This window comes from Xenopus laevis, chromosome 1L (assembly GCF_017654675.1).
Source record: "Xenopus laevis strain J_2021 chromosome 1L, Xenopus_laevis_v10.1, whole genome shotgun sequence".
Classification (NCBI taxonomy): domain Eukaryota; kingdom Metazoa; phylum Chordata; class Amphibia; order Anura; family Pipidae; genus Xenopus; species Xenopus laevis.
Window position 1 is genome coordinate 130346885 of NC_054371.1, and position 27282 is coordinate 130374166.

Consider the following 27282-nt stretch of genomic DNA (forward strand, 5'->3'; position numbering starts at 1 on the left):
ATGCCACCTGGACTTAAACGAGAGGTGCAAGATGAGGGTTCTGGATAGGCAGAGGGGCACGACAGTAAAGCAAAAGTCTTTAAACAGAAGATCGCAGTACAAGGGGTTTAGGCAAAGGAGTAGTCAGATCAGGCGGGTCCAGGCAGGCAGAGAATAATCGTTATCAGACAGGCAAGGGTCAAACCAGGGAGTCAATCAGAGGGTTAATCAGAGGCGGTAGTCAGTAATCAGGCAAGGGTCAAAATCCAGAAATCAGAATAGTCAAATAGCCAGGCAGGGTCAAAAACAGGAATCAAACAGGTTCAGAATATAGCAAAAGCTCAAAAGCACCAGGAACAAAATCCTATCACGGGCAATGGTTACTGTGAGAATGCCCTTTAAATACTTTTTGAATTTGGCGCCTCTCGCGCTGACGTCATTACGTCAGCGCGCATGCGCCTTTAAATCAGAAGTGCGCATGCGCGTGCGCACTAGGGAGCCGGCACAGGACGAGGATCAGCACGGCGTGACGGGCGTCCCCGTCGAGGGGGCGGCAGGCGTCCCTGCCGTCCCCCCACTAGACCACCAGGGTGAGACTTCGATACTTTACCCCCCTCTCTAGGGGGGGCCACTGGACCCCCAGGTTTACCAGGAAACTTAGCATGGAATTGCCTCCTGAGGCGGTCAGCCTTGATGTCATCAACTGAGACCCAAGAGTTCTCCTCAGGACCGAAGCCCTTCGGTAAGATATTGCAACTTACCCCTCACGAGGCGGGAGTCGAGGAACTCCTGGATCTCATACTCAGGCTGACCTTCAACCAACACTGGGGGAGGAACAGACAGATGATGAGACTTATTGGCAGGCTTCAAAAGAGAGACATGGAAGGAATTAGAAATTTTGAAATTAGGAGGTAACTGAAGACGGACAGAAGATGGATTAATTATTGCAATGATGGGGTATGGACCAATGAACCTAGGACCCAGTTTAGGAGAGGGAACCTTCAACTTGATATTCTTAGTCGACAACCATACCAAATCTCCCACCTTGTACTGGGGTGCTTCCCTACGGGATTTGTCAGCAGCTTTTTTCTGAGCTAGGGAAGCTGCGGATAACGAATTATGAACTTGAGACCAAATTTCGGAAAATTTCAGGACAGAAGAATTGGCAGAGGGTACAGGGGAATTAGAGTCAGAAAAAGAAAACGCTTTGGGGTGCAAACCATAGACAACAAAGAAAGGAGACTCTCCTGAGGAGGAATGGGTAGCATGATTGTATGCAAATTCTGCCCAGGGTAGCAGTTCGGACCATGTGGACTGGTTATCGGACACATAGCATCTGAGATACTGCTCAAGGGACTGGTTCACCCTTTCGGTTTGACCGTTAGTTTGGGTGGATAGGCAGAGGAAAAAGACAATTCAGTACCCACCAAGGAACAGAAAGCACGCCAAAATCTTGAAACAAACTGAACCCCCCTGTCAGAAACAATATTTTCAGGAAAACCATGGAATTTAAAAATATGAGTAATGAATAAGTCAGCCAGGGTTTTAGCAGAAGGGAGATGTGGAAGAGGAATAAAATGAGCCATTTTACTGAGCCTATCGACCACCACCCAAATCACTGTCTTACCCTGAGAAGGAGGCAACTCCACAATAAAATCCATGGAAATGTGAGACCATGGTTTCTCTGGGACGGGTAAGGGGTTTAATAGACCCTGGGACAGAAGATGAGATGACTTAGACCTTTGGCAGACTGGACAGGAATTGACAAATGTTTTAGTATCCTGTTTGAAGGAAGACCACCAGACATGACGGGATAAAAGAGAAATGGTTTTTGCAATACCTGGATGACCTGCCACTTTAGAATCATGAACCTCTCTTAACACTTGTTCCCTAAGCTCCTCAGGAACGAACCATTTACCAGATGGGGTATCAGCAGGATCAGATGACTGTAAAGGGGACAACAAGGAAGAGAGGTCAGACTCCAAGGTCGCAACAATAATTTCCCTGGGAATGATGGGAGTGCACTCACTAGAGTCAGAGGAGAAGGATTCAAAACTCCTAGAGAGTGCATCCGCCTTGGTATTTTTGGAACCAGGCCGAAAAGTTAACAAAAAATTGAATCTAGAGAAGCATAAAGCCCACCGGGCTTGCCTTAGATTTAGGCGTTTAGCTGATTCAATATACAGTAAATTTTTATGGTCGGTATAGACCGTCACCAAATGTTTAGCACCTTCTAGAAGATGCCGCCATTCCTCAAAGGCCCATTTGACTGCCAACAATTCCCTGTTACCTATATCATAATTCACCTCTGCGGGTGAAAACTTCCTGGAGAAGAAAGCACAGGGATGTAACTTGTTGGTAGTCGGGTGCCTTTGAGAAAGGACTGCCCCAGCTCCTACCTCAGAGGCGTCAACCTCCACAATAAAAGGAAGCGCAGTGTCGGGGTGACGAAGGATTGGGGCAGAACTGAATTCCTTTTTGAGGAATTCAAAAGCTTGTACAGCTTCAGGAGGCCAAATGCTGGGGTCAGCGCCTTTTTTAGTTAAATCAGTGATGGGAGCCACAATAATGGAAAAGTTCTTAATAAATTGACGATAGTAATTTGCAAACCCCAGGAACCTTTGGGTAGCACGTAATGATTGGGGTTGGGTCCAATCCAGTACAGCTCTCACCTTGCCTGGATCCATTTCAAGACCCTTGCTGGAAATATTAAACCCTAGAAACTGAACGGAAGTAACCTCAAAGATACACTTCTCCAGTTTTGCATAAAGATTATTCTCCCTGAGTCTGCACAAGACTTGATGAACATGATTTCTATGTTCACCCAAATTAGAGGAGAAAATCAAGATATCGTCAAGATAGACCACTACGAATATCCCCAGCAGGTCCCGAAAGATGTCGTTGACAAATTCTTGGAACACGGCGGGTGCGTTACAGAGACCAAAGGGCATTACAAGATATTCGTAGTGGCCGTCCCTGGTGTTAAATGCAGTTTTCCACTCATCCCCCTCCCTAATGCGTATAAGATTATAGGCGCCCCTAAGATCTAGCTTAGAATAGATCTTGGCACCCTTAACCTGGTCAAACAATTCAGAAATTAACGGGAGGGGATAGCGTTTTTTTATGGTGATCTTATTGAGACCCCTATAATCTATACAGGGGCGTAGACCACCATCCTTCTTCCCAACAAAGAAAAAACCTGCCCCCACAGGGGAACTAGAAGGCCTAATGAACCCTCTTTCAAGGTTGTCCTTAATATATTCTTTCATTGCCTGGGCCTCCAGCAAGGAAAGAGGGTATGTTCTACCCCGAGGAGGAATAGACCCAGGAATTAGATCTATAGAGCAATCATACTGCCTGTGTGGAGGAAGGGTTTCTGCAGCTTTCTTAGAAAACACGTCAGCATATTCAGCATATGCTGCAGGTAAACCTTCTAAAGAAGTGGTTGCCACCACCTGAGGAATACATGAACCACCACACTTAAGACCCCATTGCAGAATCTGCCCTGATACCCAGTCAATATGAGGATTATGGGTCTGGAGCCAAGGTAACCCCAAAATAAGAGGAGAAGACGCACCCTCAATGATAAAAAGGGCTAACCTCTCACTGTGATGATTATCAGAGCACATGGAAAGAGACACAGACTTTTTAGTTACCAGGCCTGAACCTAAAGGTTTTTTATCAACTGCCAAAATCCTCATAGGAGGAATTAGGGGGATTAAGGGAATACCAAATTTTGCCGCAAAGGTGGCATCCAGAAAATTTCCCTCCACCCCTGAATCCACAAAAGCGGACACCCTGACAGAACCCGTAGGCCAGGTGAGTTTAACAGGTATCAGAATCCTAGAGGTAGACTGGGGAGAGGAAACTTCTGCACCCAAATGGAGCTCCCCTTCTCCATTTAGGCTTGGAAGTTTCCCGGCCTCTTAGGACATAAATTCAGAAAAAGTCTTTGAACAGAAGATCGCAGTACAAGGCGTTTAGGCAAAGGAGTAGTCAGATCAGGCTGGGTCCAGGCAGGCAGAGAATAATTGTTATCAGACAGGCAAGGGTCAAACCAGGGAGTCAATCAGAGGGTTAATCAGAGGCGGTAGTCAGTAATCAGGCAAGGGTCAAAATCCAGAAATCAGAATAGTCAAATAGCCAGGCAGGGGTCAAAAACAGGAATCAAACAGGTTCAGAATATAGCAAAAGCTCAAAAGCACCAGGAACAAAATCCTATCACAGGCAATGGTTACTGTGAGAATGCCCTTTAAATATTTTTTGAATTTGGCGCCTCTCGCACTGACGTCATTACGTCAGCGCGCATGCGCCTTTAAATCAGAAGTGCGCATGCGCGCGCCCACTAAGGAGCCGGCACAGGACGAGGATCGGCGCGGCGTGACGGGCGTCCCCGTCGACGGGGCGGCAGGCGTCCCTGCTGTCCCCCCACTAGACCACCAGGGTGAGACTTCGTTACATTTAGTTTTTTCCCATGGAAAACCAGATCAATTGAAATTTTTAGGTGGTTATCCCAACTTCACTGATTTTTTACATAAGAGTTATTTCTTAAATCATTGGAGGTCTAAAAAAAGCTCACTCTAAAATTTGACCTTTGAATAATAACTCTCCTAATGTTATTTTATGCAATATGTAGTTGTTTATTTTCTGGAGACAACATGTTTTCAGCTACCTGATATTGTTCCTGTGAAGAAAAGTGGAACTGGTGTTTTCCTCCCAAAAATGTACATCCCTATCCTTGGTTTTGTTGCCAGTGGTAGCTGGTTTTTATGGTGCAAAATGATAACACTTGACTCTCTTTTCATGGTATTATACAAACTTCACCTAGGACTGAAAACATTAATTATAAACCCTTATATAACACTATAGGTACAGGTATATGACCTGTTTTCCAGAATGTTGGGACCTGGGGTTTTCCAGATAAGGGGTCTTGCCATAATTTGAATCTCTATACCTTAAGTTTACTAAAAAATAATTTAAACATTAATTGCCTAAATTCTCTGTAGTAATAAAATAGTACCTTGCATATGATCCAAACTAAGTAATCATTATTGGAAGCAAAACCAGCCTATTGGGTATATTTAATGTTTACATGATTATTTTGTGTACTTAAGGTATGAAGATCCAAATTACGCAAAGATTAGTGATGGGCGAATTTGGGCCGTTTCGCTTCGCCCAAAAATTTCCGAATTGCGCACAAAATGTTAAAAAATTTGCAGAATGGCGCCGGCATCCATGTTTTTTAATGGCAGCATTCGTTTTGGGGAAAATGCGCCGGCGTACAAAAAACGAATTTTCACGCCGTTTCACGAATTTATTCGCCGTCTGCGAATCGTGCAAATTCGCAGCACATTTGCGCCTGCCGAATAAATTCCCCCATCATTAGCAAAGATCCATTATCCGGGAAGCCCCAGGTCCCGAGCATTCTGGATAACAGGTTCCATTCCTGTACAAGGTACTGTTTATTATTACAAAAGAAAATAAATATTAATTATTTGATTAAAAATATAAAAGATGACCATTTCGTAATTCAGAGCTTTCTGGATAACAGGTTTACGGGATATCGGATCCTATATTTGTACTCAACCTTTGGAAATCACAATATATTGCCAAACAAAATGCACAGTAGTTTCAATATTTTACATAGCAACAACTGATATAGCAAGGACAATTCCCATTGAGAACCTTTTTGTATTTGTAATTATGTTTGGGGTGCCAAATTGGGGAATAAAATAGTAATGTTAAGGATAGACAGTTAATTCATTAAATACTAAAAAGCTTTTTGGGTAATTTTTTTATTTCAAAATTCTTCATAAATTAAAGTAATTGATCCCAGTTACTACTTGGATCAACCAAGGACTAACGTTTCCTGTAAATCCAATAGATCTTCAAAAATGTTAATATCACAAGGCCCACTTGTGTTTTGCTGCAGTAAAATGTGATGAAGAAAAAACTAAGCACAATGGCTAGTTTAAATAAAATACAAGAGGTCCCCTGACTCAAAAAATGCACTACCCTTTAAACAAAACAGGATAATCAATCCCAAGTAGTAATAGTAGTCTAACAACCTCAGAGATGAATTTGTAAAGCAACACTAAAAATAACACATTTAAGGTCCTCCTGGGCCAGCAGCTTAGTTTTTGCAGTCATACTACTATTATATAATGGAGCAGATTTATCAAGGGTCGAATAAAGAGTTCATGGGAGTTTTTTTAATCTCCCATAAACTACCATGAACTGGAAATTCAACCAAAATTTGACAAACTGTAATTTATCAAAAATGTCAAACTCGGGTGAATGGGATCAACCCACAAACTCGAATCAAATTAGATTCAAGTTTTTTCTCAGAAAAAAACTCGATTTTCAGGAAGGCTGCAAACAACTCCAAATTGATCCCAGGATGTCCCCCATAGGCTAAAACAGTAATTCGGCAGGTTTAAGGTGGCGAATAGTTGAATTTGAATTCTTAAAAGACCAGTACATGATAAGTTTCGAAAATCAAATTTTGATTTTTTAAAAAAAACTCAAATCAAATTTTAACTATTCCCTATGACTGTAGTCTATTAAGATGTGCTTATTTTAATACAATGCAAAATTCGTGGCATGAACTTTTACAACTTTATACATTTAGGAGCAGATTTATCAAAGGTCGAGGTGAATTTTCAAATTAAAAAAAAAAATCGAATTTCGAGCTATTTTTGTGTGTACTTCGACTAGGGAATAGTCCAAATTAGATTTGAATATTGAAATTTATCATGTACTGTCTCTTTTTTAAAATTTGACTTTGACCATTCGCCATCTAAAACCTGCCGAATTGCTGTTTGGTCCTCCTAGAACCTATTTATTTAGAGTCAATTAGTGGACTTTGAAAAAGTTTTTTTTGAGAAAAACTTCGATTTGAATTTGATAGAATGCACTATTAATTCGATTCGTACAATTAGAATTCGGTCGAATACGGACCTATTCGATCGATAATGGACCTATTCGGCCAAATAAAACCTTCGACTTAATTTCGGGTGGTCTTTTTGAATTTTTGTGCACCTATAGATACAACTTTACTTTGCCTTTATTAGTCTCTTCATTATCAAATTTTTTTAAAAGTCTCTCTTTTAAAAGCCGCATACGCAGGTGGCGGGGGGAGGATCTAGTCCACAGATTGAAACCAAGCTTCAGGAGATATTTACTCAAACTACAAATCGGAAGTAATGAATAAAGGAAAAAACTCGAAAGGCAGACGGCACTTCTGAAAATAGGGTTTATTGGAAATCCTGCTGGAAAAACCTGAATGAATAAAGGAAGAAACCTCTTTTACCTGGAGAGAGGAATGATTATAAGGGCAAGTACTTCAGTGACAAACGCCCATAGCTAAAGATTCTGGCATGACATAAAGACAATATAATCGGAGGAATTTATTGAAAAAAATATTATTCTTTGAAACCAGGTACATTTCCTATATTGAAATGAGCTCATTGCTACAGTTGAGAAAAAAAAGGCTAGCTTGTTAAATTACATATTTATTATTAAAATCCTTTTATGTGATCTGCATAAAAAAAAATCTGTATTTTTTTATTTTAAAGCACTGTACCCGATGTCATGGATCCATGCAATGGGAAAAACTTGTTATATTATATATATATTATATATAAGTATATTTGGTATTTTAAACATTAGCAGAGAGAATGATCCCCTATATCATATAAAACTATTGTTGAATCTGAACAGGGAGACTCACTTTCCTCAATTGCCACAAAAAGTAAAGCCATTGCTGTGCGTTGCAATTGAGGCTCTGTGTGAAATCACCTGAGATGTGCATGCCCAGAAATCTGATATTATTGACATTTTCAACAACAGCACCATCTATATAAATGGATTATGGACTGGGCAGAAATTCCTAAAATCCACACTCAAATTGTCAGCTATTTAACCTCTTCTTTATATGATGTCTTATTATTTCCAATGATGGGGCCCACTACAAGTAATTTATCAGGTTTTTCTATCACTTCAAATTCCTACATGGTTTATTTTCCACATAGAACCTCATTTATAAACATTTTATTTACTGATAAAAGTATGACCTGACATGCTGAATACTCTACCAGGAGGGAATTAAATATTACCCTTTTTTTCTAAAATAGCAGTTACCCCAGTGACAGGGATGATAGAGAAAATAGTGTAATACTTGCTTGGCTTAAGAAACTCCAGTGACATTTTTTAGTAGTGAAGCAAGAAAATCTATGCAAAAGTGGTGCTGTTATTATATTGCCTATAATTTATATTGTGATATGTACATGCATTGCAAAAGGCTTATTAATAATACAACTGTCTCCTTTGATTCCATTTAATTGTATGCCCACCTACTAAGCGGTATCCCTGATGGGGAACTTTTCTCTATTGTATTCAATATTTGTTCATTTGTGCATCACAAATTTAATATTATATAATATTGCTTATGTATAGAAGCCCCAGAGTCTCAGTGGATGGCTTATTCATGGTTTGTGATATATGTAACATCTTTTTAGCTTTCAATATAGTTCAATTATATGACTATCCAGTGGTGTAACAATAGATGAAAACAACTGCAGGGAGGAAATATTTGCTGTGGGAGGGGCATTTAATTTTGGGATTAGGCTTTGGTATGTAGACTTTGCTTCTGTCAACATGTGACACAGGCTCAAATCAGTATTGTTTTAAAAGAAAGAAACACAGCTCACATAAAATAAACAATTAAAATAACAATGATATCATAACAGTTTCATATTCATTTGTCACATAGTTTGTCCCATTATTTTCTGGGGGATGTGGTCATGTTTGTCAGGCAAGAAAAAAGTTATCCAAGGTCCAAAGTTACTCACCATGGTAAACAGAGGGTCAAGGTGCACTGCGCTAAGCATTCATCTAGGAAGGGATTAAACTGTGTGGAAAGAAGGCAGGCACCCAATGAGCTGCACCCAATTACCGTATATACTCGAGTATAAGCCGAGTTTTTCAGCCCCCAAAATATGCTGAAAAACTCTACCTCGGCTTATACTCGGGTCAAGCACAAAAACGGTCGCCGGCGCCTAAGAATAGTCGCCGGCGTCCAAGAATAGTCGCCGGCGTCCAAGAATAGTCGCCGGCGTCCAAGAATAGTCTCCAAGAATATTCGCCGGCGTCCAAGAATGGTCGCCGGCATCCAAAAATGAGACGCCGGCACCTCCAATGGGAGCAGAAACCCTCAATCTTTTGATTGAAACTTACCAGAAGCTGCTGCATTTCTCACCCTCGGCTTATACTCGAGTCAATAAGCTTTCCCAGTTTTTGGAGGTAAAATTAGGTACCTCGGCTTATACTCGAGTATATACGGTAGACAAACGGTAAATTATTCAGAACTGTTAGCTTTGTCAGTTTCAGTACTGATTCACAGGCTAAGTGCTATGACAAGCACACAACTTTGAATGCTATGTTATACAATTTTCAATAAATGTCCTTATTTGAGTGTAATATACAGTCAAAGGGGCATAACCCCGCAATTATCCCAAAATCCCTCAACTGTGCACTCCTGTTATGTGCCAGATCTTTTTGACATAAACTAGAGAAATTTGGTTAATTATCCAGTCCATTTCCAGCTTGCTACTGAAAAAGCTATCTGGATTTTGGGTCACTAACCCTAACAACCAAAAAAAGATTTTAAGGCTTCCCTTAATGTGTTTGTACTGTCAATTTGAATTTAAATTGCTTATCGTTCCTCTCTGTCCCAAACTCCTACCTCCAACTGCAACCTGTGGTTGGAGTTTGAAGTCTGAACAAAAATTTCCTAACCCACAAACATACCAGCTTGATCCTAACTAAGCTGCATGAATCAATAGTGGTGGCAAAACTCAGAGGCGTATTATTGGCAGCGGGCATCACAGTCAAGGATTCGTCAGCCTCTACGCTTTTTTGGTTTCATTGTGATTGGCTACATTAAACTGTGCATTTCTATGAAGCAAAGAGATTTGACTGGTATGATTTCTTGCCATATGATTCTATTGGCAGAAGGGTTTATATGATGCATAAATGTTTGATTGGTGTTAGTCTGGTAATGTTGTTGGATGGTGTAATCATCAGTCAATAAAGTTTATGAGTTTTGAAGATGCATTTCTGGTCATAAATGTCACAGCGATAACATGCGGAGTGAAGGATTAGAAGGAAAAATACTTTGAATTTCGAAGTATTTTTTTGGCTACTTCGACCATCGAATTGGCTACTTCGACCTTCGAATACGTCTTCGAATTCGAATCGAATGATTCGAAGTAAAAATCGTTCGACTATTCGACCATACGATAATCGAAGTACTGTCTCTTTAAAAAAAACTTCGACCACCTACTTCACCACCTAAAACCTACGGAGCACCAATGTTAGCCTATGGGGAAGGTCCCCATAGGCTTTCTAGGCAATTTGTGATTGAAGGAAAATCATTCAATCGATGGATTAAAATCCTTCGAATCGTTCGATTCGAAGGATTTAATCGTTCGATCAAACGATTTTTCCTTCGATCGAATTTCGGTAAATCCTTCAACTTCGATATTCGAAGTCAAAGGATTTAATTTCGATGGTCAAATACATGAATAGAATGTATTACCTTTTTTTTAAAAAAAATGATTCTATTTAGAATACAGATATGGGATGCCTTCTCCGGGAAACTTGTTGTTTAGGAGGCTCTAAATTATGTAAAGACCATCTCCTATAATGTAAATTTTAAGCAAATAATTCTAATATTTAAAAATAATTTCGGGATATTGCCCGAAACCCAGCGCACATCAAAAAAATCATTGGGACTTCTCCCATTGACTTATATGCAACCTCGACAGGTCTGAGATACCGGATTTTCAGATAAAGACTTTTCCATCCACAGGGTTCAATAAATAAAATGGTTTTATTTAAAATTCGGAGTTTAGTAAATAACCCCATTACTGCAGTTATAGGATCTCTTATTTAGAAACAATTATCCAGAAAACTTCAAAATATGGTAAGGCCATCTCTCATAGAGTTTTTTCTTTTCCCTGTTATTATAAAACAGTACCTTCTACTTTATGGTAAGAAAACGTCATAAATCCACATGGATAGGAAAACAAAATGTATTTAATGTTTAAATATTTTTTAGTAAACAAAGAAGCCACTTTATTGATGTTCTTAATTTTTTTCCCGATTCAAACTTTTTAGTGCTAAAAATCTTGAACATAAAACATCATGAAAAACGTTTATGTAAAACTATGCCATCTAAATGCTTTCATGGTCACGTAGAAGTCAATGAGAGCTGTCCTTGTAAATTGTAAAATATTTAGTTATTTTAAGGTTTTAGTATTTTTTTTAGCTTATACACACATGAAAAATTGAGTATATGTTGAGGATTTTATATTCTTATTTGTTCTATGGTTTATTTGTTCTTGCTTTTTATATTTGGATCTTTAAATATATGGTGAGTTAAACCTCTAAATTTACTCCATTATGCATTACTGCATGCATGCAAAAGTTTTCAGACCCTTGACCAATTGTCTCATAGTCCAGTAGTTGACCAGTACCAAATAAAACCCTTTAATTAGAAAAATAAGTAAGGAAAAACAATATGTTTTGGCTATATATGTATATGTAATATATTTGCATAAGTATAAGCACATATTTTGCAGAGCCACCATTTGAAGCAATAAGCTGCCTTCTCAACCACGCTTAAACAAGTTTTTTTGCAGTATTTTACACAGTCCATTAAATACTGGCCAATGAGAAGAACTATGTGGAAGCTTGTGGAAGTTATGCATAATTCAGTTTTGTTGTGATCTGTTTTGACAGACTTGCACGATGGTAAATCAATGACATACTTTTTACTTTGTTGAAAGGAACATTTTTATATGCACCCTCACCAGACACTTTATTCTTTAGGCTAGTCCTGTACTGACACCAGTGTGTTTTATATGGGTTCCTGAGATCCTAAACTTAAAGATTCTTTTGATTATTTTATGTGTGCATTACATCCAACTTTTCACAATTTTTTTTTAATTTTTTGAACTGGGGAGGGTGATGCAAATAAATCATTATAAATTATGTTTTGGGCACCCTTGGGCTTACAAAGATCCAGACTGTTTATATTTGGAGACTGAAAATAAATAGGTACATGGCATATCTTCCATTTTCGTTTGAAAACCTTTAACAATAAAGCCTTTTCTATTCTTTTTTCTTTGGGAAATTATTTTTCAAATAAAATGTTGTATGTGCTACTTGTCATATTGATTGTTTTCCTTGTTATATAACAATAAGACAACAAGGTGGAAAGACATTGTTGACACGTAAGGATAGGTCCTTATTGTCCAGGTTCCAGCACTCTCAGAAATGCCTGAGTGGTTTGGGTATGTCAGTATGAGAGCATAGTTGACATTCGTTTCACATTATTGTGTTGGGGGTTGGGTGAACAGATTGTAAAACAAGGCTGGGCATTTGGATTGAGCATGTTTCTTCTCACATGTTAAGCTGTGGGCTATCATTCTGGAACTTCTGGGATGTATGGATATATTTTGGGTACTATTTACACACTGTAAATAATTTGGAATATTGTTAAGTAAAATGTATTCTCAATGGCATTATTTTATACATATGCATTATTAAATCAGGCTATAGAGAAAAAACTGAAATTTTCAGGAAAACAGTTAGGTTGTGATCTCAGATATCAGTATAGATTTAGTGCATATTGCTTAGTGCATTTAGTCTGTGTCTTGTGCAATGTAAGTCTTGCTCCTTATTTAAAAGCAAATGGCTAGAGATTAAAATAAATATTGCTATCAGTATTTTAGTTAAGTTTAGATAGTTGCAAAAGCATTTTTTATGACTATAGAAAGTCAGAGACAAGTTAAATTTCAATGCTTCAGTCTATGGAGATTTAGAGGGCCATTTATCAAGATTCTGATTTTAGTGGTTTTAGTGGTTTTTGAAATCACAAAAACCATAAATGCCAAGTAATCTATTAAAACAGCCTAATATAAAAAGCATGAATGAAAAAAAGAATCCGAATAAAAATACAAAAACTTGAAATCATTGTTTTCGTAGGAATTATTGCAGAACAAAATTGTAGAAAACCCAGAAAACCACAAGGCAAGGGGGGTTTTTTCAATTGAAAAAGGATAGCCCCTATTGATTTTTTTTCATCAAGGTTCGAAGTGAAAATTTGAATTTCAAATTTAAATGTAAAAATTTGCCCATCACTAATCCTAAGGGCTCTTACAGCCCCTGCGTTCCGGTTTTATGCGTTCAGCCGCAGGGGAGCGCAGGAGTAGACGCATTCAGTTTATTTCAATGGGGCTGTACTCACACATGCACTTGTGTGAGTAGAGCCCCATTGAAAAAAACTGAATGCATCCACTCCTGCGCTCCCCTGAGGTTGAATGCATAAAACCAGAACGCAGGGGAGCGCAGCTTCAAACACTCATCTGTAAGAGCCCTAGAGTCCTAAAAATCAATTTTTTTTTGGTGAAAAAACTCAAATCGAATTCAATTAGAGTTTGCTGGTTGATCTCATTCATCCGAATTTGAAAAATTAGATTCTTTTTGAAAAAATTAGATTGGCCGTTGTTTTTCTAATTTCTAGTTCATGGGAGTTTATGGGAGTTTTTACAAACTCCCTTGAACTTAAAATTTGACCCTTGATAATTTTTTGTGTTTTAGAGTAATTAGTATGATATTACTGCGTAATATTTAGTGATATTTAGTGGTACAAAATGTGATTTGGGGAAATGATTCACTAGATAATAAATAACATCAATCATTCAATTTGGGTTGGCCCTTCTGCTTTAGGTTACTCAAGCTACATGGTCAAACTACCACCAACACTATCCTGCCCTTCCCAAATATAAAGCATAACTATTAATTTACTATCATAAGTTACTATACTTGTGCAAATCTTATTACAATGGGGTTTGTTTAGATCTAGGATCTGGGTTATGCAATCTGTTCAAGGATCTCTCAAAGGTTTAGTGTAAATGTGAAGATACCAAAGCTCTTGTTCTTCACAACAAATAAGAAAATGACTGAATACACTGCATTTAAATTTTAACATCAAAGCATCAGAATATTTCCTAGGAAATTGTTGAGACCTGGAAACATATATTTTATACCAACACTGAATCTCTAAGGGAAAGATGATCAAAATAATATTCTACTAAGGGAATATTCCCTGGGTCTAGGTCTTGGGATTCTTTTGGATTTCCACCTCTAAGACTAAGTCTAGTTTGTCTAAGGCCTTTGTCCAGTATGACAAGCCCATACCATATGTAGTAATTTAGCATTCTCATAGTGTCATCAGGGGCTTTTTGAGGAGGTCCCCGGAAATATCTCATGCAATTTAGCATATGTAGAGTATAGTTGCATCATTTTATCTCTGTAGTTAAGAAGTACCAAAAGAGGGAAGTCTAGGAGTTCCTCCCAATCAACATCATCCAGGGGGCCCAAATCATTTTCCCATTTATCCCTCGGTTTCTCCACAGGTTTATTAAACAGCTTGTCATGTAAGCTGGTATATAGTATTGCTATAAGTCCCTTAGAGGACCCATGCATCACTTGTTCTGGCTCTCGGATATCTGGATACATATATCTGGAAAAAGCCAGTTAACTGAAAAATGTTGTACTGTTTTGAGCCATGTCAATCGGGCATGTTGTATCACAATATTGTGATATGTATTTGGTGGCTTTTTAATGAGCAACCATTGAAAGGGTGTAAGTGGGATACCCAAGGGAAGTTTGTGAAGTGGCTTATTTGTGCTTTCAGATAGCATAAATAAATATTAGGAAAGGCTACGCCCATTGTCCTTGTCTTTAGTAATTATAGCTAAGCTTAGCCTAGGTCTAGTTCCAGCCCATACCAATTGCTGGAGTAGTGATTCCAGTTTGGTGAAAAAACTTTTGGCTTCTAGAAGAGGGACTTGGAGGATAACATATGTCAGCTTGGGTATAGGTATAATTTTAATTAGCTGGATTAAAGGGGACATGTCATCCAGACATAAAATCTGTATAATAAAAGACCTTTTCGATTTACACATGAAATCCAAATTCATTTTTTTATTAAAGCATTCAAAGTTGTTTTAAACTCATTTAAAATTCTCAGCTGTCAATCAAATATTGCATGCCCCTCCTCTATGCCTTAGGCATAGAGGCGGGGCAGGCAATTACTTTCACTTTCCATTGGGATGTATCTTGGGATGTACATCAGGTCCCCCATTCTGGTGCACAAACAAAATTTTGAGATGATGTAAGTCTTGTCTTAATAGCAGTGTCCAATAATGGCTTCTGCCTCCTTGGTATCATTATGAGTTCCCAGAAGGAAACAAGATTCAAATAATTTATATAGTGTAATTAAAGTTCATTTTGCCTGACTAATGTGATAAAATAGGATTTGGAATCATTTGTTTGGGTGGCAGTTGTTATTTTCTCTATTCAGTTAGAGGTAGTTTTGCGTCCACGCCTAGGTATGTAAAATGGTTCACCACTAGGATTGGGCAATCCAGTGAAGTGTGGAGTTCTGAGGGTGGGTCTACTTATAAAATTATGGATTTAGTGGAGATGGTGACCAGTCTGGAAAGTTGTGCAAATGTGGTCATTTCTAAAGGCATTGTGGTAAGTTGGTCTAGTAGCGTGTAACTCGTACACTTTCATTTATATAACCAAATTATACTCACAAGGTCTGAACCACTGCCAAAGTCTCTTTGTGGAGAAAAAACTGGTAGAACCAGTTTTTACTGGTTTAATATGCTTGCCCAAAGAAATATGCCAAGGGAAACAAGGAAGTAATATAAACTAAAAGGCTTAATGGGCAAAATTATCAAAATGTGAGATTAATGTTTACCACATAAAAATCACCCAAATTTTATTCATCCTGTAGGATTTTAAGGAGTGTAGTTATCAATGAGTGAAAGTTAAAATCCATGGTGCATTTTTAGCCATTTTATTGCACATTTTATTGCATTTTCAGTTTTGCCTAAGTGTTGTTCGCTTGTTTCTTGTTTCTATTTGGCCAAACTAGAATATTCAAACTGTAATTCTGAATGCTGATTACACTAGGTAAAAAAAAACACATTGATTTTTGTGGTTTCTTGTGGTTTTCAAAACTGACAAAGCATTGCGACTCAGTAGTTTGGAGTAGAAAGACATGGTTACCCATTTTGTATTCGGCTGAATGTATACTTTCCAAAAATATATAGTCAATGAATTTTTTTGTGTTTTTACCTTGTTAAAATGCAGTAGATGATTATTCAGTAGCTGAAGTAACTTCCGTTATGATTGGGGCACTGCATGTGGAGAGACTTTCTTTTCTTATTATAAATTGCCCTTCTACGCCTGTAGTCCTGGGCTTACCTTGGCTCCAACTCCACAATCCCCTTATTGATTGGTCTGCAAATAAGATCTCCCAGTGGAGTCCATATTGTCGACTAAAGTTTTTGCCCCATAATGCAGTCTTGAAATTGACTTGTTCTTCAATAGATCTTCATTCTTTACCTCAGGCATATCAGGACTTTGGTGATGTCTTTTGTAAAAAGTCGGCAGAAATCCTTCCCCCACACCGATCCTACGACTGCCCCATTGATCTTCTTCCCGGCACCATGCCTCTTCGAGTTAGAACTTACCCTCTTTCCCCTTCGGAGACTAAAGCCATGAAGGAATACGTACAAGAAAATCTTCAGCGTGGATTTATATGCCCTTCTTCTTCTCCGGCTGGGGCGGGGTTTTTCTTCGTAGAGAAAAAAGATGGTAGCCTTCAACCTTGTATCGACTACCGGGGCCTAAACAAGATTACAGCCAAGAATCGCTACCCTTTACCCCTCATATCAGAACTTTTTGACCAACTCAAAGGAGCTTGTATTTTTTCCAAGTTGGATCTCAGAGGGGCATACAATTTCATTCAAATCCGGGATGGTGACGAATGGAAGACTGCGTTTAATACTCGGGATGGTCATTACGAGTACCTGGTCATGCCTTTTGGACTCTGCAACGTGCCCGCAGTCTTCCAGGAGTTCGTCAACGATATTTTCAGAGATCTGCTGGGGCTGTATGTAGTCGTTTACCTGGACGATATTCTTATTTTCTCAAAACATCTTGATGAGCATAGAATCCATGTTCGGGAGGTTCTTTCTCGCCTAAGGAAGAATGCCTTGTTTGCCAAGCTGGAAAAATGTTCTTTTGAGATTCCATTTTTGGGCTATATAATTTCTTCTGAAGGCTTTGAGATGGACCCAGCCAAGATTTCTGCTATTCAAGAATGGCCTTTACCCACTAGTATCAAAGCTATACAAAGATTCATTGGCTTTGCCAATTATTATAGACAATTCATTAAAGGATTTTCGTCTAGGATCTCTCCAATTTTGGCTCTCATCCGTAAAGGTGGAAGACCCGATGTATGGACTTCTCAAGCCAAAGAAGCTTTTGAATCCCTGAAAAGTTCCTTCTCCTCTGCCTCTGTCCTAAGACATCCAGACCCCCTTCTACCTTTCTTCATTGAAGTCGATGCCTCTGACATAGGTGCTGGAGCCGTTCTCTCTCAACGACAACTCTGTGATGGGAAACTTCATCCATGTGCTTTCTTTTCTAAAAAATTTTTTCCTCCAGAATGCAATTATGACGTTGGCAATCATCAATTTCTGGCGGTCAAGTTAGCATTAGAAGAATGGAGGCATTTTCTTGAAGGTTCCGCAGTTCCTGTGACCATTTTTACAGACCATAAGAACTTGGAATACATTCAAACCCTTAAACGTCTGAACCCCAGACAGGCTCGTTGGTCCTTGTTCTTTTCACGTTTTCATTTTGTCATTACTTTCCGACCTGGTTCTAGAAACAAAAAAGCGGATGCCTTATCCAGAAGTTTTTCTCCTGTGGACTCTTCTTTGAAGGACGAAGAACCGATTATTCCGTCGGCAAAGATCGTGGCTGCTTTGTTTCCTTCTATGGGGTCTCAAATCCTGTCTGCTCAAACTTCTGCTCCAGCTGATACACCCCCTGGTGTGGCCTTTGTTCCCCCAGATCTTCGTCAATCTATTCTTCTTCAATCACACAGTTCCAAGCAGGCTGGCCATCCTGGAATCAAGAAGACTACTGAGTTATTATCCCGTCTTGTTTGGTGGCCATCCCTCCGGAAAGACGTTAAAGAATTTGTTTCTTCCTGTTCCATTTGTGCCGCATATAAAACCTGTCACACCTCCCCCAAGGGATTACTGTTACCATTACCCATTCCTTCTCGGCCTTGGACACATTTGGCCATGGACTTTATTGTGGATCTTCCTCCCTCCCGTGGTTGTACAGTCATTTGGGTGGTTATTGACAGGTTCAGCAAAATGGCTCACTTCATCCCTCTCCGTAAATTACCTTCTGCCTTGGAACTTTCTAATTTTTTCATTCAACACATTTTTCGCCTTCATGGTTTTCCTTTGGAAATAGTGTCTGACAGAGGTTCACAGTTCATTTCCAAGTTTTGGAGGTCTTTATGCAAATCTCTCAATATTTCATTACATTTTTCCTCCGCCTATCATCCTCAGTCCAACGGAGCTTCTGAACGTGTCAACCAAGCTCTTGAACAATTCCTATGATGCCATATTTCCTTGTGCCAAGATGATTGGGCTGATTTACTTCCCTGGGCCGAATTTGCTCACAATAATTCTCTTCACGCCTCTTCAGACAGATCTCCTTTTTTTTGTGTTTATGGGCAACACCCTTTCGCTTTCCCTCAAGATGTACTCCTCTCCAATGTACCAGCTGCCAACGACCAAGTTTCCCATATGTCTGCCATTTGGCAAGCCACGAAGGTCAACCTTGAGAAGAGTTCTTCCAGTCAAAAGTTTTTTGCTGATAAGAAGCGTTCACCTCCTCCACAGTATGCTCTTGGTGATAAGGTGTGGCTCTCTACTACGAACATTCGTCTTAAAATTCCTTCCGCTAAATTAGGTCCCAAATTCATTGGCCCTTTCCCCATTATTGAACTCATAAACCCTGTGGGCGTTCGTCTTCAGTTAACCCCAGAGATGAAGATTCCGAATGACTTTCATGTCTCTCTCCTCAAGCCGGCTGCTGTTGGTCATGTTTCTTCTCCGCCAGTTCCTGTATCTGTTGATGGTCATCAGGAGTTTGAAGTGGAAAAAATTTTGGATTCTCGGGTGTCCAGGGGCTCTCTTCAGTATTTGGTGGAATGGAGGGGGTTCGGCCCTGAAGAATGTTCCTGGGTCAAACATTCAGACATTCATGCTGCTCTTCTAATTCGGAGGTTTCATAGAAGATTTCCTCTGAAACCCAGACTTGGTGGTCCGGAGGCCCCCCGTGGAGGAGGGGGTACTGCAAGGCGTCCTTGGCGCGTCCAAGATGACGGCGCCCAGAAGAGGCCATGCGGCCGTCAGACACCAGCGTAACGCTGGCGTTTTCACGCAGCGTATTTACGCTGGCGTTTTTACGCAGCGTATTAACGCTGGCGCATCCTTGGACGCTGGCGCATATTCTGGCACATATTCTGACGCACATCCTGTGACGTCACCTAGCGCGTTTTGGCGCGAAAATCCACCTATTTAAGGTCGCCAGAAGGTTCTCTCAGTGCCCGAGTATAGGTTCTTCTATCTAGAGTTCCTGGGTGTTTTCGTATGATTGATTCTTGATCGACCTTTGCCTGAACTGACGATTCTTCTGCCTAATCCATTGTACTGCGAACTGTGTTTGCCTATTGGCTTCCTCCTTGGTCCGCACTCCAAATTGTGCCTATGGGCCCTGACAAAGGCTGATTAAAAAATTCTGATGCTAGTTGCACTGGTTTCTGTGCTGCCATGTAGTAATTATCTGTATTAAGTACTAATCAGCCTTATATTGTGACATTTATATTCTATGTATATTTTGAGTCAATCCTTAAGCTCAGTAAGTGACAACAGCACAGAGCATGTGCAGTGAATCAGTAGAAAAGAAGATGGGGAACTACTGGGACATCTTTGGTAGAATAGATTTTCTCTGCTAAAAGGCTGTGGTTACCTTTGGCTGCTAAAGAAACATAATGTACAACATTTCTAGCCTACTTTACTTAAGCTTTACATCTCCTCCATTACATACACAGAATGTTCCAGAACATCTTGACAGGAGAACAGATTGGGAAGGAGGGCTAGGATGTGTGCCAACAGGCTATTATGGAGCACTCTAACCTGGCAACTATGTGCAAACCTCAATGGCAGAGCTACTTTGTGCCCAAAAACACATAACTAGAATATACTTTATTGCACAGACGTTAGCTTGTTGTTTGGCCCTTGTAAAAAAGGCACTCCTGCATCATGAAATCACCTCTAAAAAAAGGGGTTGTCTGGATAAATATGATAAAATATGTATTCTATTAATATTGCAAGCCCCCACACTGCACTACATTGTAAAGTACATTACATATGGACTGTAAAGTTCATATAAACTTTATAGTGAGTTGTGTCCTGTTTTCTGTGCAGCTCATTGTTACGCACATTACTTTTGTATATTCATATTTAACCTAATGATACTCAGCTGTCTATTTCTGAACAAACAAAGTGTTAAATTAAAAAAAAAAAAAGATAAACATCTAACCAAGGTAAGGCAGGGTGAAAGGAAACAAAAATACTTCTTAAAATGGAAGGTATTCACATGATTCCTGCATCGCAAAACCATAAAACAGTAATGTGTATTTTACTTATTGTTAATGGAGAATTACTTCTGGCTACTGAATTAACAACCTTTATATATCCATAACTTTATAGCTACATAAACATATTTGTAGACAGACGGTTTCAATTTTATTTGATCTTGTCAGTGTAAGGTACAAGAATGTGGATTTTCAAGTGAGTAACCAAAAAGGAGGAAACAACGGAAGTTGACTGATTGAGCCAAAAAGGTCTTCACTGTATTATACATATAGTCAAAACCTAAAAACCTAAGGCATGTATATACCTCATGATATTGCTTCACCAATATTGCATTACAGAGATCTAAATGTAAACTCTTTCTCTGAATAGCTTTACAGAGAGAAAGACATTTAAAGATAGACCTGTTTGATCCTTCAGAATAAATAGTACTTATCACACTGTGCTTGTTATTAATATTCATGGTATATTATTTTGCAGCTTGAAATGTATAAACATTATAATCAAAGCATCTTCAAGAAATGGTAGCCACCAGTATTACACATGTCTACACCCTATCATTTTTCCCAAAAACAACTTTGGAAGCTCCAAAATATAAAAACACCATAACATGTAAAAAGTATATACAGTAAGTACACAATTTTAACAAATTTCTTAAAATGTTATGAGACATAATATTATGTGTCCACAAAGATCAGAAAGACACAAATCCATCAAGTTCAAGCTTTTTAGTCTATATATAACCTGCCTAACTGCTAGTTGATCCAGAGGAAGGCAAAAAAAACCTTCTAACGCCTCTCAAATTTGCCTCAGAGGGGGAAAAGGTCCTTTCTGACTCCAAGATGGCAATCACACCAGTCCTTGGATCACATGATACTATGCATTAACTTCCATAACCCTGAATTCCCTCACTTGCTAAAAAGCCATCCAACCCCTTATTAAAGCTATCTAATGTATTAGACAGTATGACTGATTCAGGGAGAGAATTCTAGATCTTCATAGCTCTCACTGTAAAAAGCCCTTCCAAATATTTAGACAGAACCTACTTTCTTCTAATTGGATTGGGTGCCCTCTTATCAGCTGGAAGGACCTACTATAAATAAAGCATTTGAGAGATTATTATTAAGGTCAGTATATAAACATTAATTTTTGTCTTCATTTCCTATACTTCTTATTATGCTCAGTTTACCTAGAGTTGCCTAAGCTACCACTGTGTGTATAAGGAACTTCAAACTAGGACAACTCAAGTTTTCCTATAACCTGTGCAGAGAGATATCATATATCTATACAAGCACAGATCTACCCATATAGTAAGCAGTTATCTATAAACTGTGTTGTTATAGTGGCCTTTTGGGGTTTCACGGGAGCAATACTGTACAATGTTGTCATGTTGTTAAATAGTGAAACATGAAAAAGTAGAAAGTAGAAGAGTTCACATATTTCTGTGAAGAAGAGAATTCACAGTGTCTTCCTTACACTGATATGTTTCCAGTTCTGCAGTAGACTTCAGTTTGTTTCTATTCAGTACATTTTAATACTAAGCAAATGCATTATGCTGTGCAGAGCAAGCCTGGTAAATTATAAAATTACTGTTACTGGAATAAGTTAAACAGTTACTGCAGTGAAAAAATATATGCTAGCTGAACAAGCATGAATTAAAACAGGCAAGGAGTGGAAGGACAATTCCAGACAGGGACTATGTGTCACAACAGAATCTAGCCTGAATCATATCATGAGGGTGAGGTAGTATTCAGATTTAAGTGGCAGGAAAAACTGGCAAAAAAAAGCCTAGGACAAAATCAATGAAATGCAAGACTAAGAATAAGAAGTTATTCAACAAAAAGGCAGTCCAAACTTCATTTGATTGTATCACTGACAAACCTGTTCCTTTAGGGATGGTCTTATGCTTTTAATTAAACCCAAAGTAATATGTTTTGTGTAGAAAACTTGCAGTCCTACAAATGATTTACACACAGGCAAAATCTTTCTGATGGGGCAGGAAACTGGCTCAAACTGAGCTGTAGCACCACCTTGAATATGTGATAACACTCTAACTCTAATTTGAGATTGCATTTTCAGTGATTTCAGATCTGATTTTTCAGAACTGAGTTCTTTTAATTTTTCAGATTCATCTTGAATATTTAAATGAAGAAATTCATCAGATAATGCCTGCCAAGCCTCTGTGGGAGGTGTATCTTCTACATTGAACAATCAATTTTGTTTTTTGTGATTTTTTATTTATTTTTTACAAATTTTGTAAAAATAACTGGAACAGTGAGTTTAATCATGATTTTGTAATACAAATACATTTTAAAAGAACTCAGACATGAAAACTGATTAATCACCCTTCATTTGCTGCATTCAGATTCATATTCATCCAGTCTACATATATCAACTTGTATTAATCCATCCTTAACTTAATTTGCAATGTATTTTTCTTCTACACCATACTGTTCAAGTGCTTTTTTAAGTAAACAAAAGTGATTCACAATATGTAGTCAGCAAATATTTTTTTAAACCATTTATAATGTCTATTATATATTATCTAATATATTATATAATGTCTGTTTAATGTGGTTTTTTTTATAAGTTTTGATTTTATTGTTAAAAATGACAAACATGACACTTATTTACTATAATCTCAAGCAGTTACACATTTCAATATTAACCAACCAATTTAAAAACCCATCTATTTAGCACAATTATATTGACAACAGACCATGCTGTTTTGCCTAGTCCCTTTACAAATCTATGCCTCAGGTCATACAAAGTATTTTACTTTGCATACAAGTTATAATACTGTTCATTTTGTTCCCTTATTGCACAACTGCTGCTATACTTTATTTAGCCCAAATAATAATAGTATTATGGGGAGAACAGTCTTATTAATTGACATGGCCTCCACTGCAGCTCCCTTAGGGTAAAAGTACACAGGAGATTTTGATCATACTTTGTATGTCAGATTTAATCTGATCTTGCAATGCAGCTGTATGCAACATTGTGCAACACCATGCAACTGCACAGGATTTGTAGGATCCTATGAAATCTGATAGCCCTACAGCTATACTGTAAAGTTGGATCAGATAAAGTTGGATGGCGTACTTTGTTCATGCACCTACAACTGACAGTCAATGTATTTCAATGGAAAAAAATGCCATCAGATTTTATCTTGTTGGATGAAAAAAGCAGCGTGCTGTGTGCCCATCAGACAGTCTTATCACGTCGGATGGAAAATGTTCCATGTAGTTTACACATCAGATTTTTGTATCAGTTCCATACTATTTTGACCTATGTGACTAAATCCAACTTGTAGGATGCATTTTGTAGATTCGACACCATCCTTCCCGTAGAGTCAAGAGCCAAAATCCGGTGTGTACTCCATTTCAGTATGTCCTGTTGTTTACATTTTTTATATTCTTCTTTAAAATTATAAAATTTATATTTCTTCAAAGTTGAGCTCATAAGTTCCTTGCTCGACTTGTGAACATCATGGACATTTTACCAAACAAACGATATACTGTCTCACCTGTGCTCTATAGCAAAGTAAATACGGACACTAAGCACATACCTGTACTTAGGAGTTTACCTTACATGTTACTTTACAAAAAAGGAACAGAGTAGCAAAACTTATAATAACTTAACAAAATATGATAGTAATGTGAACTGCAACACAATGTGAAAGATTAAGATATGTTTACTCTCCAATAGCTACCCCAGTTAGAGATACTACTAACAGACCATATGTAAGTCTGTACACTTATCTAAAGAGCCAGGAAGCTTCTATATAGTTTCTGATAGTGCTAATCCACTCCTTGCAGCTGGTCCCATGAGTACACACTATTTGGCTGGTAAAATATTTGAACCTGAATTCTGTGTGAACTTATAGAGCACATTACAAGTTTTTGTTGCTCTTAGGGGCACATTTACAAAGCTCGAGTGAAGGATTCGAATTAAAAAAACTTCGAATTTCAAAGTGTTTTTTGGGCTACTTCGACCATCGAATGGGCTACTTCGACCTTCGACTACTACTTCGACTTCAAACGATTCGAACTAAAAATCGTTCGACTATTCGACCATTTCGATAGTCGAAGTACTGTCTCTTTAAGAAAAACTTCGACCCCCTACTTCGGCAGCTAAAAGCTACCGAAGTCAATGTTAGCCTATGGGGAAGGTCCCCATAGGCTTGCCTGAGATTTTTTGATCGAAGGATATTCCTTCGATCGTTGTATTAAAATCCTTCGAATCGTTCGATTCGAAGGATTTAATCGTTCGATCGAACGAATAATCCTTCGATCGTTCGATCGCAGGATTTGCGCTAAATCGTTCGACTTCGATATTCGAAGTCGAACGATTTAAGTTCCTAGTCGAATATCGAGGGTTAATTAACCCTCGATATTCGACCCTTCTTACATCTGCCCCTAAGTTTTGAGAGTTGAGTTCTTACTTCATTCTACTGGTCAATACATTAAGAGGAAACCTGCTGTATAATCCTTCGATCGCAGGATTTGCGCTAAATCGTTCGACTTCGATATTCGAAGTCGAACGATTTAAGTTCCTAGTCGAATATCGAGGGTTAATTAACCCTCGATATTCGACCCTTCTTACATCTGCCCCTAAGTTTTGAGAGTTGAGTTCTTACTTCATTCTACTGGTCAATACATTAAGAGGAAACCTGCTGTAATCTGAAAAAACTCCAACTAATTTACTGGAACAAATCTTCCAACACTGACCAAATATGTTCACAAATTTTTAGCAGGTGCACACAGCTAAAGTGTATTCTGTGACACAGCACGAAAGTCGACAAAAGCAAGGTACCAAAGCACTCCAATACTATGTTTGCCAGCTTGATTAAAGACCAACATGGTGAAAACACTAGGTAAAATTGTACCATAGCAACCAGATACCTGATGAAATTCTAAACTGGAGAGCTGCTAAACAAAAAGCTAAATAATTATAAAAACAGCAAATAAAAAATTAAGACCAATAGCAAATTGTCTGAGAATAGAATTATCTCCTCATACCAAAAGTTTATTTGAAGGTGAACAACCACTTTATATTATAGCTGAACTATGGCTATGTGTATAGATATCTAATTTCCTATAGCTTATAGAGTACATGGTCTAAAAGCAGCGATGCATATGCTGAAGTAAAGTATGTACATAGGGTAGTGTTCAGGCATTAGCTGAAGATGGGACCCATGTAACGGCTTTCTTGATTGCCAGGACATTTTTACCCAGATGTGCATCCATTTGCAGTATGAACTGATTAGTCTCTGCAATAAAAGTTTGGGCAAGATCTGTATGGAATATATTGTAGTTCAGACATAAACTAGAAACAGTATATATAGCATTCCAGGTTCAGTTTTGTCAGTTAGAGAAGGGATTTCAGGGGTTTTATTTTCTATTGGTCAACATAGCCAGATAATTTACCAAGGAAAGAAAATAATAGTAATAATGAAATATCTTACTTGTACATTTATTGTTATTTTCTGTCTTTTAGTCTATGAATGCATGAGGAGGTAATACAGGGATAAAAGCTTCAATGTGCGCTAAGGGCTGAATTAGTCCAGTAACCTCAGCAGAAGGTTTTTGAAAGGTTTGGAATTACATCTAAAGCTTTCAGTAAGCTTCCCTTTTGCTCCAAGGTTGCAGAAACCTTGTCAAATGTCAGAAAGCTGAGGGAGAGAGAGAGAGAAATGAGGGAAGATGTAAACAAGAAAGCACACAAAGACATGGCATACAATAAAAATAGATAGAAAATCATAAGCAAGAAAGACAAGAGGAAAGAGAACCTGGTATAAAATAAGCAGGGGGATAAAAAGGGGAAATATCCAGTGAGAGAAAAATGAGGGAAGGAGTACAAAAGAGGGCACACAAAGACATGGTATTGAAGAAAAAGGCATACAAAACTGATAAGCAAATATCAGTAGAAAGACAGGAGGAGAAAGAACCTGTAAGGCACCACTGGACACAGCTAAGTCTTTGCCTGTGCACAAGGGTGTGCAGGTTTTCTGCACATTCTCGGCGCTTGTTGCTTCTGCGCGCGTCTTCAACCGGTTATTCCGAGGATACTTCTGATCTTGTACTCGATTACCGACCTCGGTCTGTCCCCGACTACGTTTGACTTCAGCCTGCCTACCGACCTCTGCCTGCCACCGATTACGCCTAACTTCTGCCTGCCTAACGACCCCTGCCTGACATCAACTACGCTTATTATTTCTCTTCAAATCCTTGTCTACACTTCAGTAATTATCACTGCTTGGACTCTTCGCTTAATAGAATCTGCCATTCCTGACAGAATAACCAAGCCAGAATGGAGTCTACGGAAGAGTTACCTACGTTGTTCGATTTGTCAAAGCAAATTTCTTCACTCACTCAAGCCGTGAGGGCTCTTCAAGGAGATTACCAGACCGTGCAGGGTCAGCTCCAAGACATACGGATATCTGCAGTACCTCCATCTGCCATCTGGCCAGCCGGCTTCAACTTCTGGAGGGGCAGCAGCAACCTCCTCACATGGAGAAGCCAAAGTTGCCATGCCAGATAAGTTTTCTGGAGATCAAAAGACTTTCAGAACCTTTATCAATAGTTGTCGGATCCTATTCACCTTGAAACCCCAGTCACATGCTTCTGACCAGATTCGAGTGGGGGGTCATGATTTCCTTATTACAAGGCCAACCACAAGCATGGGC